The 14,988-nt window shown below is 44.2% G+C and overlaps 1 protein-coding gene and 2 long non-coding RNA genes across 8 annotated transcripts in view; 2 read left to right on the top strand and 1 right to left on the bottom strand.

Moving 5' to 3' along the window:
* The first annotated feature begins 318 nt into the window (after window positions 1–318).
* LOC143516373 (uncharacterized) lies at window positions 319–5,109 on the top strand. 5 transcript variants are annotated; one of them, XR_013131670.1, is made up of 3 exons: window positions 319–503; window positions 584–1,302; window positions 1,804–5,109. It is a non-coding gene; the product is annotated as an uncharacterized LOC143516373 (long non-coding RNA). The 5 variants fall into 5 exon arrangements; XR_013131668.1 differs by having other exon boundaries at window positions 319–1,302; window positions 1,804–1,948; window positions 2,711–5,109; XR_013131671.1 differs by having other exon boundaries at window positions 319–1,302; window positions 1,804–4,137; window positions 4,218–5,109.
* A 1,566-nt stretch (window positions 5,110–6,675) lies between these two features.
* LOC143516391 (uncharacterized) lies at window positions 6,676–13,373 on the bottom strand. Its single transcript, XR_013131672.1, has 3 exons — window positions 13,107–13,373; window positions 12,027–12,581; window positions 6,676–9,272 (listed from the first exon to the last, which is right to left on the bottom strand). It is a non-coding gene; the product is annotated as an uncharacterized LOC143516391 (long non-coding RNA).
* Window positions 13,374–13,726: 353 nt separating this feature from the next.
* Window positions 13,727–14,988, top strand: part of LOC143516331 (uncharacterized) — a 65,000-nt gene continuing 63,738 nt past the window's right edge. Inside the window, exon 1 of one of the 2 annotated variants that reach the window (XM_077007910.1) lies at window positions 13,727–14,036. The gene's annotated coding sequence lies outside the window, so the exon portion shown is untranslated. The remainder of the gene's footprint in view (window positions 14,037–14,988) is intronic. The other variant, XM_077007905.1, reaches the window with a different exon arrangement.

Genomic DNA, 14,988 nt, shown 5'->3' with positions numbered 1-14,988 from the left:
CTCAAAAACAACAGACTGTCTGGGTGTCAATTAGGTCATGAAAAATGTGTTAAATGAAAAATCTCTTGTATCTGTTTATTCACTGCAATGTTTTTAGCATAGTAGCATTAAGCTCTGTGAAACATCAATGTCCAATGGATCAAAGCCCCTGTGTACTGTGGATAAAGAGAGTTTGTGTGTGTTTGTAAAGGCCTTTCTGTGCAGAGTGGCTGGCCAAAATTCCCTCTGCTTTGCTAGATGCAAAATTAAGTCCACGAGGTGAGTGACTGTTTGTGTGCATGTGTATGTGTGTGTGGTAGAGTGAGATTGTTGGGGCAATCTCACTAATTCCCTCCCTAATTACAAATTGTGGTGGAGCCGTGTGAGTCGCGGGGTAGGTGTATCCTGGGGTTATAAATAGCAGGGGTGTGGTTATGTGGGCAGATCCCCTGCTGTCATCAGGTTTTTCCAGCACCTCTAATGGTGGCGAGTCATCATTGTTGGACCAGCTTAATACCGTCGAGGTATGGCGCTTCTTTTGGGCGTCTGATTATCAGTAAGTGCTGTGCGCGGAGAATTGACATGCTCTGCTGTTTCGTCGCAGTTCGGTGGGCGCGTCAAGAGAATTACTGTGCTGATATCTACCACGGGTGGGCAGTTGCTATTTGAGAACAACCTGGTTAGGTAAGGTGGGATTGCTGATTATTGGCACTTTTAATAAAGGGATTTGTTTTTAATTCATTTTCCTTTGTTTAGTCATCGCGCTGTTGTGAAGAATTCGCCGTGGCTGTTGGAGCAACCAGCGGATTCCAGTCATAAAGGGGAGAGAATACAACAGCAACTTTCACCCAAAAATAAAGTTTGCGCGTGGTTCCAGTAGCCGGCAGTGCTGCTGTTTTGTTTGGGCCGTTCGTGATTCACGTCGTTCGAGTGATCGTGTGTTTCGTGTTTTCTATTTGTTTTCCCTGTTACGTGTTTAGGCTCAGTTTGGCGGCGACCTTCTTAGTTTTACATGTTTGATTTGGTTGAGTGTCTGGTTTTTATTTCTTTATCCCTTTTTCGTTTGCAGTGATTTGGTGGTGTGATTTGTTTCGTGGTTTCTTTAAATAGTGTTGGTGCCAAACTGCGCTGCAAAGCGTTTGGTTTTTTTGGGTTGTGTTTGTGACTTATTGGTCTTCTTATTGTCCGGGTTTTGTTTAATTATTTGATTGTTTGTGCAGGGCAGGAGCTGCAGGCCGGACAGAGGCAGATGTCCCAGGTGGTGGAATCTCGTGCACGGGTGTGGTAGTGAGTGAAGAGTATTGAGTGTGAAGTGTGGTCACGGTGAGCGTACAGTATAGAGGTGATCTCATAGCTCTCATCTTAATTACCAAGGCCGCAGCCCTGTTCCCTCTTGTTTTACTTGTCATTGTGAGTCTGTGCAAATTATATATTTTTATATACGATCCATAAAGTGGTCGAAGTATATTTTTATATTAAAGAAATTATTGAAACTACCTCTCTGGTCCAGTGGTCTTGAACTTGTGTCCTTTTCGTTAATGGTTTTCGTTTGTGCTGAGGCTTTCATTTGCCCCAGTATAATTCCTTGGGGTGAAATTCCCCTAGGTGGCGTAGTCGTGCATCTTCTCTTTGGGTTTTTGTTAGTTCTGCTCGCCACATTTTGGCAGTAGTCGGCAGGATCCACTGAGTACCAGAGACGTAGAGTGTATTAGTTTGTATGTTTTGGGGATTGATTATTTTTTTTTTCTCTTTTTTTTTTTGATACAAAACAGCAGCATTTGTTTGAGGGACTGGTAGTTTGACTGGGTTGTTTTTGTGTTATAGCACACCTGCTATTAAAATGGAGGAAGAGATACAGCAGCTTCGAGACCTAGTCATGCAGCTTAAGGCTGATAATGAGCGATTACTCCAGGAAAGGGCTACTGTACCAACTGGTGCTAGTGTAGTTACCCCAGCTGTTCCTGTTGGTGTAAGTAATGCCCCTTCAACGGGTGCTAGTGTTACGGAGCGTTTGGTGGTTGTCCCTCGCGATCGTAAATGTTCGTTTTTTAATGGTAAGACTGGGATCGGTATAGTGGAATGGATAGAAGAAGTCAAAGCTTGTATGCGAGCCCGCCATCTCTCGGTATCCGATCAGGCTTTCTTTATTTTTGACCATTTGGAAGGGGAGGCAAGGGAAGAAATAAAGTACCGCTCTAATATAGAGAGGGGGGATCCAGCTAGCATTTTTACCATTTTAAAAGATCTTTACGAGTGCTCACAATCTTATGTAACATTACAGCAGGCCTTTTTCTCAAGAAAACAGCAGGAAGGGGAAACATTACAGGAGTTCTCATTAGCATTGATGGCGTTGATGGAACCGGTAAAGCAACAGGCCCCAGAGGGAATGTTAAACGCGCAGGTTTTACTTCGGGATCAGTTTGTAGAACATGTTTTAGACGGTGCTCTCCGTAGAGAGTTGAAGCAGTTTGTTCGGCAGCAGCCCACTGCCACATTGTTAGAGGTGCGTGGAGAGGCCATTCGCTGGGAGAGGGAAGGATTGCCAGGGGGTGCCAGGGGACGTTGTCTCTCCCTACCATCTGCATATGGCTTACAGTATGGTGTGCAGGGGAGTCCCTGTTCAGTTTCACCCAGTGCGTCAAGGTCATCTGAGTTGCAAGAGTTGAAAGAGTTGATGAAGCGTCAGCAAGCTCAACTTGATAAGTTAACTCAAACTGTTGCTTCTTTGCAGACGTCCTCAGAACGTAATCGTCCCTTTCAACAAGGGCGTGTCATTTGTCGCCGATGCCAGCGGCCTGGTCATTTTGCAAGAGAGTGTGATGGGGAACGGGTGTTGCACTCCAATCGGGGCCCACCCTTAAGGGCAGCAGAGTCCGCTCACCATCAGCAGTCGGAAAACTAATGCCCACTGAGCTGCAGAGCCACAGTTCAGAAGGGGTATCTTTGGGCTCTGAGGCAGGTACTGTTTCTAGGCTAATGTCATCTTGCCCAGTCATTGATATTGTAATTGGGGGCGTTTCAGTCTCTTGTCTGTTGGACACGGGTTCTATGGTGTCTACTGTCACCGAGAGCTTCTTTTTGCAGCAGTTTGAACCTTGGGGTCAGGACCGTCTCCAGTCCTGTCATTGGCTACAACTACGGGTTGCTAATGGGTTTGATATCCCATATATCGGTTATCTGGAGTTGGATGTAGCACTTGTGCGGAGTTACCTTTTGGTCGCTCTGTTCTATTTGAACCTCCTGAGGCTGGGTTGCCAGCCGGGCTATCGGCCTCTTCCTGCCTAGTTCCGGTGGATAAGGGTACAGTGTATGTTCCTGTCGTCAATGAAGGAACAAACACACCTTGGGTTTTTAAGCAGTGTTCAGGTTGTTAGCCTTCCTACTGGGGTTATGGATGTTAGGTCCACCACTGCTGCAATGCGAACCTTCGTAGCAGCTACTGCTGTGCAGCCTGGAATAGAGGCTGTGGACTGATCGGCACTGACAGACCAGGAACCGAGTGAAGTGAAGTTTCTTCTACAGGATTACAATTCAGTTGTTAGCCCATGGGTGATCTGGGTTGCACCAACCTTATAGCACCTGAAATTCCTTTGTTGGATAGGGCACCAGTGTGGCAGAGGTATAGACACATTCCTCCATCCGAGTATGACGTCGTAAAGGCTCATATCGATCAGCTTCTCGAGTCTCGGGTAGTGAGAGGGAGTAGTAGTGTATGTGCCTCTCCTGTCGTGTTGGTGACGGGGAAGTATGGGAGTTTGCACATGTGTGTAGACTATCGGTTGCTTAATAGCAAGACCTGCAAGGATGCGTGCGGTCGGTGGGGTTTGTGAGGCAGACGAGCCACACAGCTCTGTGTCAAATGTACAGTTGGCCGTGTTTGGACCATGGCACTAGTGGTTTCTACATGGGTTCATCGTCGGGGCGACGATATTAAATGTGGGGGTAGAATGTGGTAGAGAGATTGTTGGGGCAATCTCACTAATTCCCTCCCTAATTACAAATTGTGGTGGAGCCGTGTGAGTCGCGGGGTAGGTGTATCCTGGGGTTATAAATAGCAGGGGTGTGGTTATGTGGGCAGATCCCCTGCTGTCATCAGGTTTTTCCAGCACCTCTAATGGTGGCGAGTCATCATTGTTGGACCAGCTTAATACCGTCGAGGTATGGCGCTTCTTTTGGGCGTCTGATTATCAGTAAGTGCTGTGCGCGGAGAATTGACATGCTCTGCTGTTTCGTCGCAGTTCGGTGGGCGCGTCAAGAGAATTACTGTGCTGATATCTACCACGGGTGGGCAGTTGCTATTTGAGAACAACCTGGTTAGGTAAGGTGGGATTGCTGATTATTGGCACTTTTAATAAAGGGATTTGTTTTTAATTCATTTTCCTTTGTTTAGTCATCGCGCTGTTGTGAAGAATTCGCCGTGGCTGTTGGAGCAACCAGCGGATTCCAGTCATAAAGGGGAGAGAATACAACAGCAACTTTCACCCAAAAATAAAGTTTGCGCGTGGTTCCAGTAGCCGGCAGTGCTGCTGTTTTGTTTGGGCCGTTCGTGATTCACGTCGTTCGAGTGATCGTGTGTTTCGTGTTTTCTATTTGTTTTCCCTGTTACGTGTTTAGGCTCAGTTTGGCGGCGACCTTCTTAGTTTTACATGTTTGATTTGGTTGAGTGTCTGGTTTTTATTTCTTTATCCCTTTTTCGTTTGCAGTGATTTGGTGGTGTGATTTGTTTCGTGGTTTCTTTAAATAGTGTTGGTGCCAAACTGCGCTGCAAAGCGTTTGGTTTTTTTGGGTTGTGTTTGTGACTTATTGGTCTTCTTATTGTCCGGGTTTTGTTTAATTATTTGATTGTTTGTGCAGGGCAGGAGCTGCAGGCCGGACAGAGGCAGATGTCCCAGGTGGTGGAATCTCGTGCACGGGTGTGGTAGTGAGTGAAGAGTATTGAGTGTGAAGTGTGGTCACGGTGAGCGTACAGTATAGAGGTGATCTCATAGCTCTCATCTTAATTACCAAGGCCGCAGCCCTGTTCCCTCTTGTTTTACTTGTCATTGTGAGTCTGTGCAAATTATATATTTTTATATACGATCCATAAAGTGGTCGAAGTATATTTTTATATTAAAGAAATTATTGAAACTACCTCTCTGGTCCAGTGGTCTTGAACTTGTGTCCTTTTCGTTAATGGTTTTCGTTTGTGCTGAGGCTTTCATTTGCCCCAGTATAATTCCTTGGGGTGAAATTCCCCTAGGTGGCGTAGTCGTGCATCTTCTCTTTGGGTTTTTGTTAGTTCTGCTCGCCACATGTGTTTTGTGTATGTGTGCATCCATTTGGGTGTGTGTGTGATTGACAGTGAGACGCACCCTGCTGAGACTCCAGGTTTTTGATGCATGCACAAGGCCACCTGTCTCCAGTCATACTGGAGGTGAGAGACACGTGTGAAGAATGTAATGAGTCAAACAGAGCAGTGTGTACACAATGCGATACACACACACACACACGCACAACACCCAATGTATGCCCACACAGAGTAACGCAAAATCTCTCTTTTTCTGTAATGTATTAATTTATTAAATTTATTACATATTCATTTATTGTATGCTGGTCTCTCGGTGCCAGATGAAAACAAACCGTGGATTCTGGGGTGCTCTCCCTGGGGTCACCCTGTTCACTCTGCCGAGTTACTGCAAGCCTGCCCACAGCTGCTTTGCTAGCTTCATTAAACTCTGTACGAGAATAGACCTCATCTGCTGTGTAACAACAAATCAACCCTTCTGTTAGTTCTGCTCAGTAAAAACCTGCAAAAATGAACTTGACTGAACCTCCTCTGCTGAGGGTTACTGAGAAATACTGAGTTGTTCTGAATTCAGGTTGAATGTGAGAGTCTGTCACCATTACTGAGGGATCCGTGAGTACTTGTGTCAGCCTGTGTAACGTGTGTGTGTGTGTGTTTGCACAGATTTTCATGGTTACTGTACATTCTACATTTTACTGTACATGCTGCATTGTTGAGTGTGTATGTGCACACACATTAGTGAAAGTAAATTACATTCTGTATGTGCGTGTGTGTGTGTGTGTGTGTGTGTGTGTGTGTGTGTAAATTCAGAAAGGTTCCTCACAGTTCAGCTGAGTTTCTCTCCAGTCTCCTCTCTGCTGAATCACGTGCCTGCAAATCCTCCTCTGCCTGTTTCTCCCTCAGCTGAAGTTATTAATTCACTTGATTTTCTGTTTCCAGGGTGTAGGGAAGATTCTGAATTCATAACCCACTGTAGGTGTCTGCTGAAGAGACAGTAGGAGAGCAGCTGTAGAGGAGTCGTGCTCCATCTCACCTTTCACTAGTGCTCCCCTGGCTAAGTGCCCCCTTCACAATATTTTACACCTGTCACTGTACACATAATTTAGTGGAGCTAGTTATGCAAATAATATTTTAAGCTATTATTTCACTGGCACCATGTTATTGTTGAAAGTATTGTTAAATTTGTTCTCTTTTATTTAATATACTGTATACTTATATTCAAATGTATAATATAGAGCAGGGGTACTCAACTGGCGGACCGCGGTCCAGACCCGGACCCGAACGCAGTCCTGTCCGGACTCAATCTCATTCCTGATTAACTGGATACGGACAAAAAAAAACCACATTTATTAATTTTGACGGGAGAATTAATTTTAAACCGGAACATTTCTTTCAGGGCTATTCAAAAAACACTCCGTCACGAGTGTTACGTTTGCCACCCCCCGGACCTCAGGTGACAGCTATCTGCCAAAATTTGACCACGGACAAATTTAGTTGAGTACCCCTGATATAGAGCATGCTTACAACACAAATACCACAGGATTAATCAAAAGTTGTCAATATTAATAAAAAGTTGAAAAGTTGAAAATGACCACACAGAATGTCTGTGTATGCCTGAGTGTCACGTGTGTCCGTGGTTACAGTGGTTCATACGTGTGCATGGTTACAATGAGTCAAATACAGTAGATCTGAGTGGTGTGTGTGGGCAGGGTCAAAAAAAGACGTGTGGATCTGAGCGCTTTTATGTGGGCGTGGTCATGCAGATCTGTGTATGGAGAGTGGGTGTGGTCAGAATGGGCTATGGAGTTCAGCATGGAATGTGGGTGTGGTCAGAATGAGCCATGTGGAGCTCAGCACGGAATGTGGGTGTGGTCAGAATGGGCCATGAGGATCTGTGGTCATGTTCAGGTCTGCTGATGTAACTCAAGCCTCTGGCTGAGGGCACCCACGTCCTGTTCAGCTATGAAGGACGTGGCCCCACCTCATAACACTGTTCATGCCTCTGTGTCACAGATAGGCAATGGAGCATTCTAGGGCGTGTGCTTATCATACTCTCGTGTGTGTGTGTGTGAGAGAGAGAGAGAGAGTGAATGTTATGTTTTAAAAATGTTTTCTTATTTAAAACTGCCATGTTCTAGAAATTCAGAAGAACTTTATACAGCTGATCAAATGTCCAGTTTCTCTGTATTTAAGTATAATTTTGAATATCTACATTTTGCTACTTTTACTACACAGTACATTGCAGTCACTTGGAACCTTTGAATTTATGCATACTCTACTCACAGAAAATGAGGGATATTTGGCTTTTGGGTGAAATTTATGGAAAACATAAGAAGTTAACATTACAGTGAATTATATCATGAAATAGTGAAATAGGGCATTTAGGTAAAACCATGCAATAGTGATATCTATACTTCTTGAAGGGTGGCCCTGAGGATGTATACAAGTAGTATGGGCTTGATGCTGTACCATTTGTACCAAGTGTAGGGCAGTTGCCACCAAAGGCTGATCTGGTGACAACTGTGGTTGATACATAGTGCTCTCCTCGATGTCTCCAACATCGTTGGCAGCCATCATTTCTGCTCAGCCTGAATCGACTTCCATCAGTAAACAGCACTGAGGCCCACTGGTCCCTCATCCAGTGTAAATGCTCCCTGGCCCATGCAAGATGATGACGCCCGTGTCTGGAGGTGTGATCAGGTACCCGTGCAGGTCGTCTAGCACACAGACCACTCTGATGTAAATGTTTTCGAATGGTCTGATATGACACCTGGGTGCCTCTGACACCTTCACGACACCTCTCACCTCCCTTAAATGTGCCTGGAGTTGTGTGGCATTCATCATCCGGTTACGTAGGGCCCTGTTTACAATGAAGTGGTCATCAGTGTGGGATGTGGCCAAAGGACGTCCACTTCTATGCCTTTTTGTGACTCATCCAGTCTCTCTGGATCTAAGTTACAACTAGCTGATGACACTCTGTGACACTCTAAGCTCAGTGGCCACTTCCGACTGAGAACATCCTGTTTGAAGTTTCGTAATGGTGCGGTACTGTTGATATTGATACTGTTGTCTTGGTCTCATGATGTCAAAATGTGAACACCATTAAGAGGAGGACTGTTTAAATACCAATTGAAATTGAACCAGGAAATATTTTGGTTGATTTGTGGATTGGCTCCTGCTAGTTATCCTGTGCCACTAGCATTGCTAGCAGCTTTGCGATGTATTCCTTTAAAAGTCCTGCGGCAGACAGGAGGGGACCCATGCGGCTTAACACGAGCCATGACCAGACATCCCTTGAAGACCTCACCATGTGACATAAACCAAAACAGACTATTTGTGACCACTATAATAAGCTACTTATGTTGTTGCATCATTGCATCTTTATAAAAACTAAACACAAACACAGAGCTGTACCATGTTTCATTCAACTAAAACCTCATAAAACATGCATGGGCTCTGATGATCAGAATAGTGGATTAACTTTCAACTGAGACTGGCTGATAGAAATAGGGCAGCTTGATGTATTGTTCATTATTCATTGTTGTGGTATCAGCCTTTACAATCCTGTTATTGCAAAAGGGAGTTCCAAAACAAATCACATTGTTAAACCGTGTGCTATAGGCACCGTAACCAATCTGAGACATTCCAGATGAATGCTCCATGGGACTTTAAATGGCATTCGCATACAACAAACAGATATTAATGTCTGTTTGTAATAACCTTTTACATCGAGTATTTGCGAGTTCTAATATTGCAAGGCATATCACAGTTGCAAATATGTAGCAGTGTAATGACAGTAAAGTATTTATATGTCCGTATGTCCGTAACATCAAGCTGTGTAAAGCAGCACAAAGCACAGTGATCCCAGCCTTTCTCTTTCTTTCCGTTTTCCCTCTTTGGTTTTGGTCTGGTCCCTGGTGTATTGGCGAGGCCGCTCTGCTGAATGCAAAGAGACTCTCGTCGCTGGTGTGAGTAACACTGACTTCAGTCCAGATTCTTCCTTACGCATCTGCACAAATGTACCATCAATATACTGTAAATCACTGTACAAGTCATAACTCTGCAAGACCATGGAAATAAGTATAATATTCACATAACTCTGCAATATACTTTAAATAATGGCTGGGTTTGCTCTGATTTTGCTCACAGGCTCATATTCACATACTCAATATGCTTTGCTCTGTTACAGTAGGGCATTTAAATGTATTCTTCTCACTCCGTTGTGTACCGGTAAGTATAACTATCTCCCCCTTAGGTTTGTGTTTTAATTCTCATGAATATGTATAATTGAATATGTATAAATAATATAAATGAGCACTTCTCTGATCTGTCTAGTTTTACGTGTCATACATGTATATATGCACTAAGGCATATTCCTTGCATGTCTAACATACTTGGCAAAATGAAGTGATTCTGATTCAGAGGTGATAGAACAATGCTCATACATTTTACAATCTTTAATCAGGTCTTGACCATTAGTTGAGCCCAAATCACATAACTTCAAAAACCATGCATGATACATGGGATTAAGTGGCTTACAGCTAAGAGGTAAAAATCTTTTAAAAGGTATACAAGAGTGAATAAAAAATGTTCCACTCTGAGATGACTCACCCAGCCAAAAACGCAAGGGAGAATTAATATGAGAATTACATCGCCCACCTCAAGATCTCAGCTCATGGAAACAAGTATGTTAAATGGCCAATACGGAGCTGTGGAGAATGTAGGTGTTACGGACGTTTACACTGGGCATCAGGATGAATGGGAGACGTCTGTCTGGAAGGACATTATCTATCACATCCTTGGTCTGTAAGATACAGTACAGCATTGGCATGTCAACCAACATGCATCTTGGATACTGGTGAAAGTAAACTGATTGTCTGAAAACACAACAGTGGTAAGACAGGAGGAGAAAGGTTCCTGCAAGTGTGTTGAAGGACTACAGTGAGGGAGTAGCAGCCGTACTGACAGATGTACTTTTACATCTGTTAAGGTCCTGTCTGGTAGCAGGTTACTTTCCTACTCATTGGAAGGAATCTGTGGTCTGTACCAAAATACAGCAGACTACACTTCCCTTAGGACTTCTTACAGATGTCCTTGCTAAGTTGATATAGATATAAAGGAGACTTAAATATATTTGGCTTGATAAGACTGAAAATGCAATCAGAAAAAGCCAACAGATGAAGAACAGATCATCTATTTTCAGCAAACCATGGAAGGCACGTGCAGTCTGGAAGCTCACATTACCTTTACTGACATCTCCATGGCCTTCGACACAGTTGACCATGGTCAACTTCTATATGCATTTTCCTTGTATGCTATTTCAAAAATCTACGGCTGGTGCTGGGTAGCAGTCTGATGGGGGGCCAATAAGTTGTACACTGTGGGAAGCTGTGTGCCCTTGGTACAACCTCTACAAGGGGTGTATTATTCATCAAGTATGATGATGGTGTGATCTTTTTCTGGACAGATGTAAGCTGCAGTTGATCAGTTAGCCAGCAGAGGGCAGATCTTTTGTCTCTCAACTAATACTTTAAAAACAAACAAACAAACAAACAATAACAACAGGTCAGTTTTAGGAAGCCTCTCAGAAGACCTGATCGTGCTGCTCTTTTCCTTCAGGAACAGGGGATGAGGCACGTGGTCTTTCGGGCATTGAGGTGTTCAGATCAGTTCAGTGCTGCCACGGGATGATTATATCTCCTACATCAACAAGAGAGTGCAATATGGGAGGCTTGCTAAACATACTGGTCTCCCACCAGATGCTCTGCTGAATGTTTACCTGACCTCCATCCTGTGATGGATTAAGCTTCCCCTGTCTGGGTGGTGTTACCAAGCATCTTGTCCAAAGGAGGTCTCTGATAAATCAACAATATTCTACCGGCTCTAGAGGAGAGAAGAGGAAGCCGCCAGAGATTATATTAGCTGGACTGAAGTGGCCGAGGCCTCCTTTTCATACACATCTGACTGAAAAGTAGGACTATTATTCCTTACAAAGTAATATGGCTATTACGCTGCCCAAAAGGCACCAGTTAGCCACATTGCATTGTGTTCTTAAACTACTGTAATGATTTTTATTAATATTGATTGTGGACTAATAAGTCAGAAACATTTTGTATATTTTTTACAGTTGATATCATGTTGGATTTGTTCAGTGAGCTATGTTTTTTTTCACCTGGTTGTACAAACATCTAATTTCATACACTTAAGTGTTGTGCTATTATGATTATTAATGAACCCAAACACCCAGCATGATGCTGTTTGGCACTTGAATCAACATCGATTATCCAGGCACATTCTGGTCAGGTAACTGACAGCCGTAGCTTTGGTGGAAAGGGTTTGCTTGGGAAGCAAAAGCTATGTTTGAGTCTGCAGCATTGCCCACTCCGCCCCATCCACCCCTACCAACACCACCCAGAGCATGTGCACACCCCATCCGCCCCAGGCAGCACCACCCAGAGCACGCGCTCACCCCATCTGCTCCTGCCAACACCACCCAGAGAGTGTGCATACCCCATCCACCCCCCCCCCAACACCACCCAGAGCATGCACACACCCCATCTGCCCCTACCAACACCACCCAGAGCATGTGCACACCCCATCCACCCCAGCCAGCACCACCCAGAGCACGCGCTCACCCCATCTGCTCCTGCCAACACCACCCAGAGCGCGTGCACACCCCATCCACCCCCCCCAACACCACCCAGAGCATGCACACACCACATCTGCCCCTCCCAACACCACCCAGAGCGCACGCTAGTCCTACCTGCCTGTGAAAACACCTTGCAGGACGCCCTCTTGCTCATCTGCCCCTGCTTGCTGAGTTGAGAGGCGATGACTAACAGCAAGATGCAGGAATGAAGGCAAGCTGACGCAACCCACTCGAGCATCCCTGATGTTTCATTCCACACCAGCTACGCTCATCGTCTTCACTGCATGTAATGCTACAGTGCATGTGTGTGTGTGTGTAAAGGTACTGTACTCTGGCAGGCACAGCCATTGTATTTCCAGGTATGAATACATGGCCTTTCTCAGCAAAAGAGGGGTATTAAAAACCCAGAGCTGTTTGAGGTTTATTTATATGAAACTGTAATATTAAGAGCCAGGATGGAGCTCTTAATATGTATGTACATTTGTATCTATTAGTGTGTCTGTGCAATTAAGTTAAAACATATAGTAGCACCAACACTCTGCTAAGTCCTTAAGGTAAGACTCCAGTATTTGTGTCTACTTCAGTCATTTTTATCCTTTAGCTGCTCCGTTTTGATGTCAAGGTTTTACTCCAAGGTTCAATCTTCAGTCTTTAACAGAATGATCAAGTCTATACGTGGGAAGAATAAAAAAACAATCAATATTCAAAGAGAATGTGATATATTCCAAACGTCTATGCTGTTGTGACCAGAAACGGACAGATTTTAAAATTTGTCCCAGTAAACAGGTTATAAAAAACGAATATGGCAGCCAAAGGAAAGTAAGGCTGTGGGGTGACGAAAGGGACCGGTAGGTAATGGACTGATGTGCTTGCATGATTTATAATACGCTAATGTCTGCCCTTACTGGATCTTTGCACATTTAAAAATCATGTGCGTGTTAAAGGTTGCAGGACATTACCAGTGCTCTCCTGACATCCACATGCATTATAGATCTACCTATACCTCACAGCACTTTTAGAGGTGACTCGCAAAATTTGTGTCAGAATGCTCACTGGACATGACAATAAACATGTCATTTTGAAAAATGACACACGTTAATGCACAAAATTAGTTTTTGTCATAAGTTCAACAGTTTTGTTCACTGGGACGAGCACCGCACGCGTTCCGTAACGGTATGTGTGCTGTAAACTCACGCCTTCATTGTCGATGTCTTGAACTCTCTCTTTGGGGCTCATAGGCTGCACTTTTCAACTGAAGCATCGTTTGATGGAAAACACGCAGGAGTGCCTGCAGGCTACGCCGCCATACACAGACACTCCAAACAGACCTGTCGTTATTTACGTAGCTCCTCTTTGCTCAGTGGAAAAGCTGTTGTGGGTCTGAATGCAGGCACGAGAGACGGAAAATTCATCATATAAAATCACTCATTGCACCTTGCGACAAGATGTCGTGTAGTAACGCGCGAGTGCTCTCTCTCTCTCTCTCTCTCTCTCTCTCTCTCTCTCTCTCTCTCTCTCGCTCTCTCGCTCTCACACACGCACACACATAAACGCGCACATTCCTTTCCATACTATCTGTTATTGCATCAAATGAGTATGCCACCTTTTTCGGGATCTGTGCACACATTAAAACATACAGTACCACTAAAAGCCTAGGGTACAGTGCAAATGGGAAGTCATTTTCAAAATAGCCTATTTTTCTTTTTTAAAAATATGTGTAGCTGTGGTGGGTTTGAAGCCGTGCACTAGAGACAGGGCTTAGTATGGGCGTTAAACCCTGTGTTACTGTGTTATTCTTCCCCTTGTGTGAGCAGCTGTCCTTTACTTTCCTTGACAAAACACTCCTTGCGCAAGATAGGGTTGTAATTTATGCACCAAAGACAACTAAAAAATCAATCATCTTAAAACAAGGCGTGGGGACCAGATCCTGGCGGGGACGCAAGTCCTCCTCGGCCGTGCCACAGTAACCCTCCCTCTCAGGTTCTACTCACTGTAGCCACACGCGCACGTATTTTCGCAGCGCTTCTCACAACAGCGCTGGAAACGACGCGGCTGTGGACTGACTCGCGCGCATTGCTCCTCCAAACATCCATGTTCCACACCTGGAGGAGTGCGTGACAGCAGGTATGTGGGATTCAGAAAAAAATTCATGTTTACGTTTCCAACTTTGTTTTTTTTTCTTGAAAAACGGATGAATTCTAATACGCGACGAGTGTCATTCTTAACCGTGTCTCTGGAAAGGCTGGACCACAGAACTCGTTATTTGAGTATTTTGTCATTGCGAGGTTACTGTTCCTTACTGATCTGTAAGTCTACATGGTCTATACTAAATGACTTAATACTAATTATTAATTTTGTCTTTTGTAGCTTTTGGGATTACACAAAGCTCAATGTGTATGCGCATTTGATTTCGAAAAAGATGTAGAAGTATCGCAGGAAATTTTCCACGGTGGATTTAAGTTGATATGATCGTAATGTTACACAGTGGTCCATTTACACAATATGCACACAATATTTGGCAGACACTTCGCAATGCATTGGTAAAGCGAACTTGTCTAAATGTCTAAATGGACAGACGTGGGAAGAACATCTTGATTCGAGGCTACGGTTCGGCTTTTGCTTCAGAGGTTCTGTGTGGCGAGGACACTAGCGTTTTTCGCTCAGTCAAACACCCGGTTTTCGGTTTAATTTGCAAAGATGATAGAATATGACGTGTGGAATTAAAGCGGGTGGGCAACGGATCAAGTATTTTCGCCACTGTTGTTTATCTGATTAGAGTTCAGCAGTTAACATTTCACGTGCAGTAGTAACGCGTAGGCTATTTATATATTTTATCATAAAAATACGCGTGAAGTGCGGTGTCGATGGCTTTGGAAAATGACTCCGCAAAATCGGCTTGAAGTCCGTGGCGAATATCAGTCAGTCCCGGTCCGCAGGCATGCAGAGTTGATGCTTCCGCGTGTGTTTTATATTGTGCTGTTATTTATTAACACCGATTTCAAAATAGTTCATGTCGATTTGGCTCGGAATAGATTATTTTGTTCAAAATTGTCAACTGTGGTGAAGATTTATGATA

Source organism: Brachyhypopomus gauderio, chromosome 1 (assembly GCF_052324685.1).
Source record: "Brachyhypopomus gauderio isolate BG-103 chromosome 1, BGAUD_0.2, whole genome shotgun sequence".
NCBI classification, from domain to species: Eukaryota; Metazoa; Chordata; class Actinopteri; order Gymnotiformes; family Hypopomidae; genus Brachyhypopomus; species Brachyhypopomus gauderio.
This window is presented reverse-complemented; position numbering and strand designations above follow the sequence as displayed.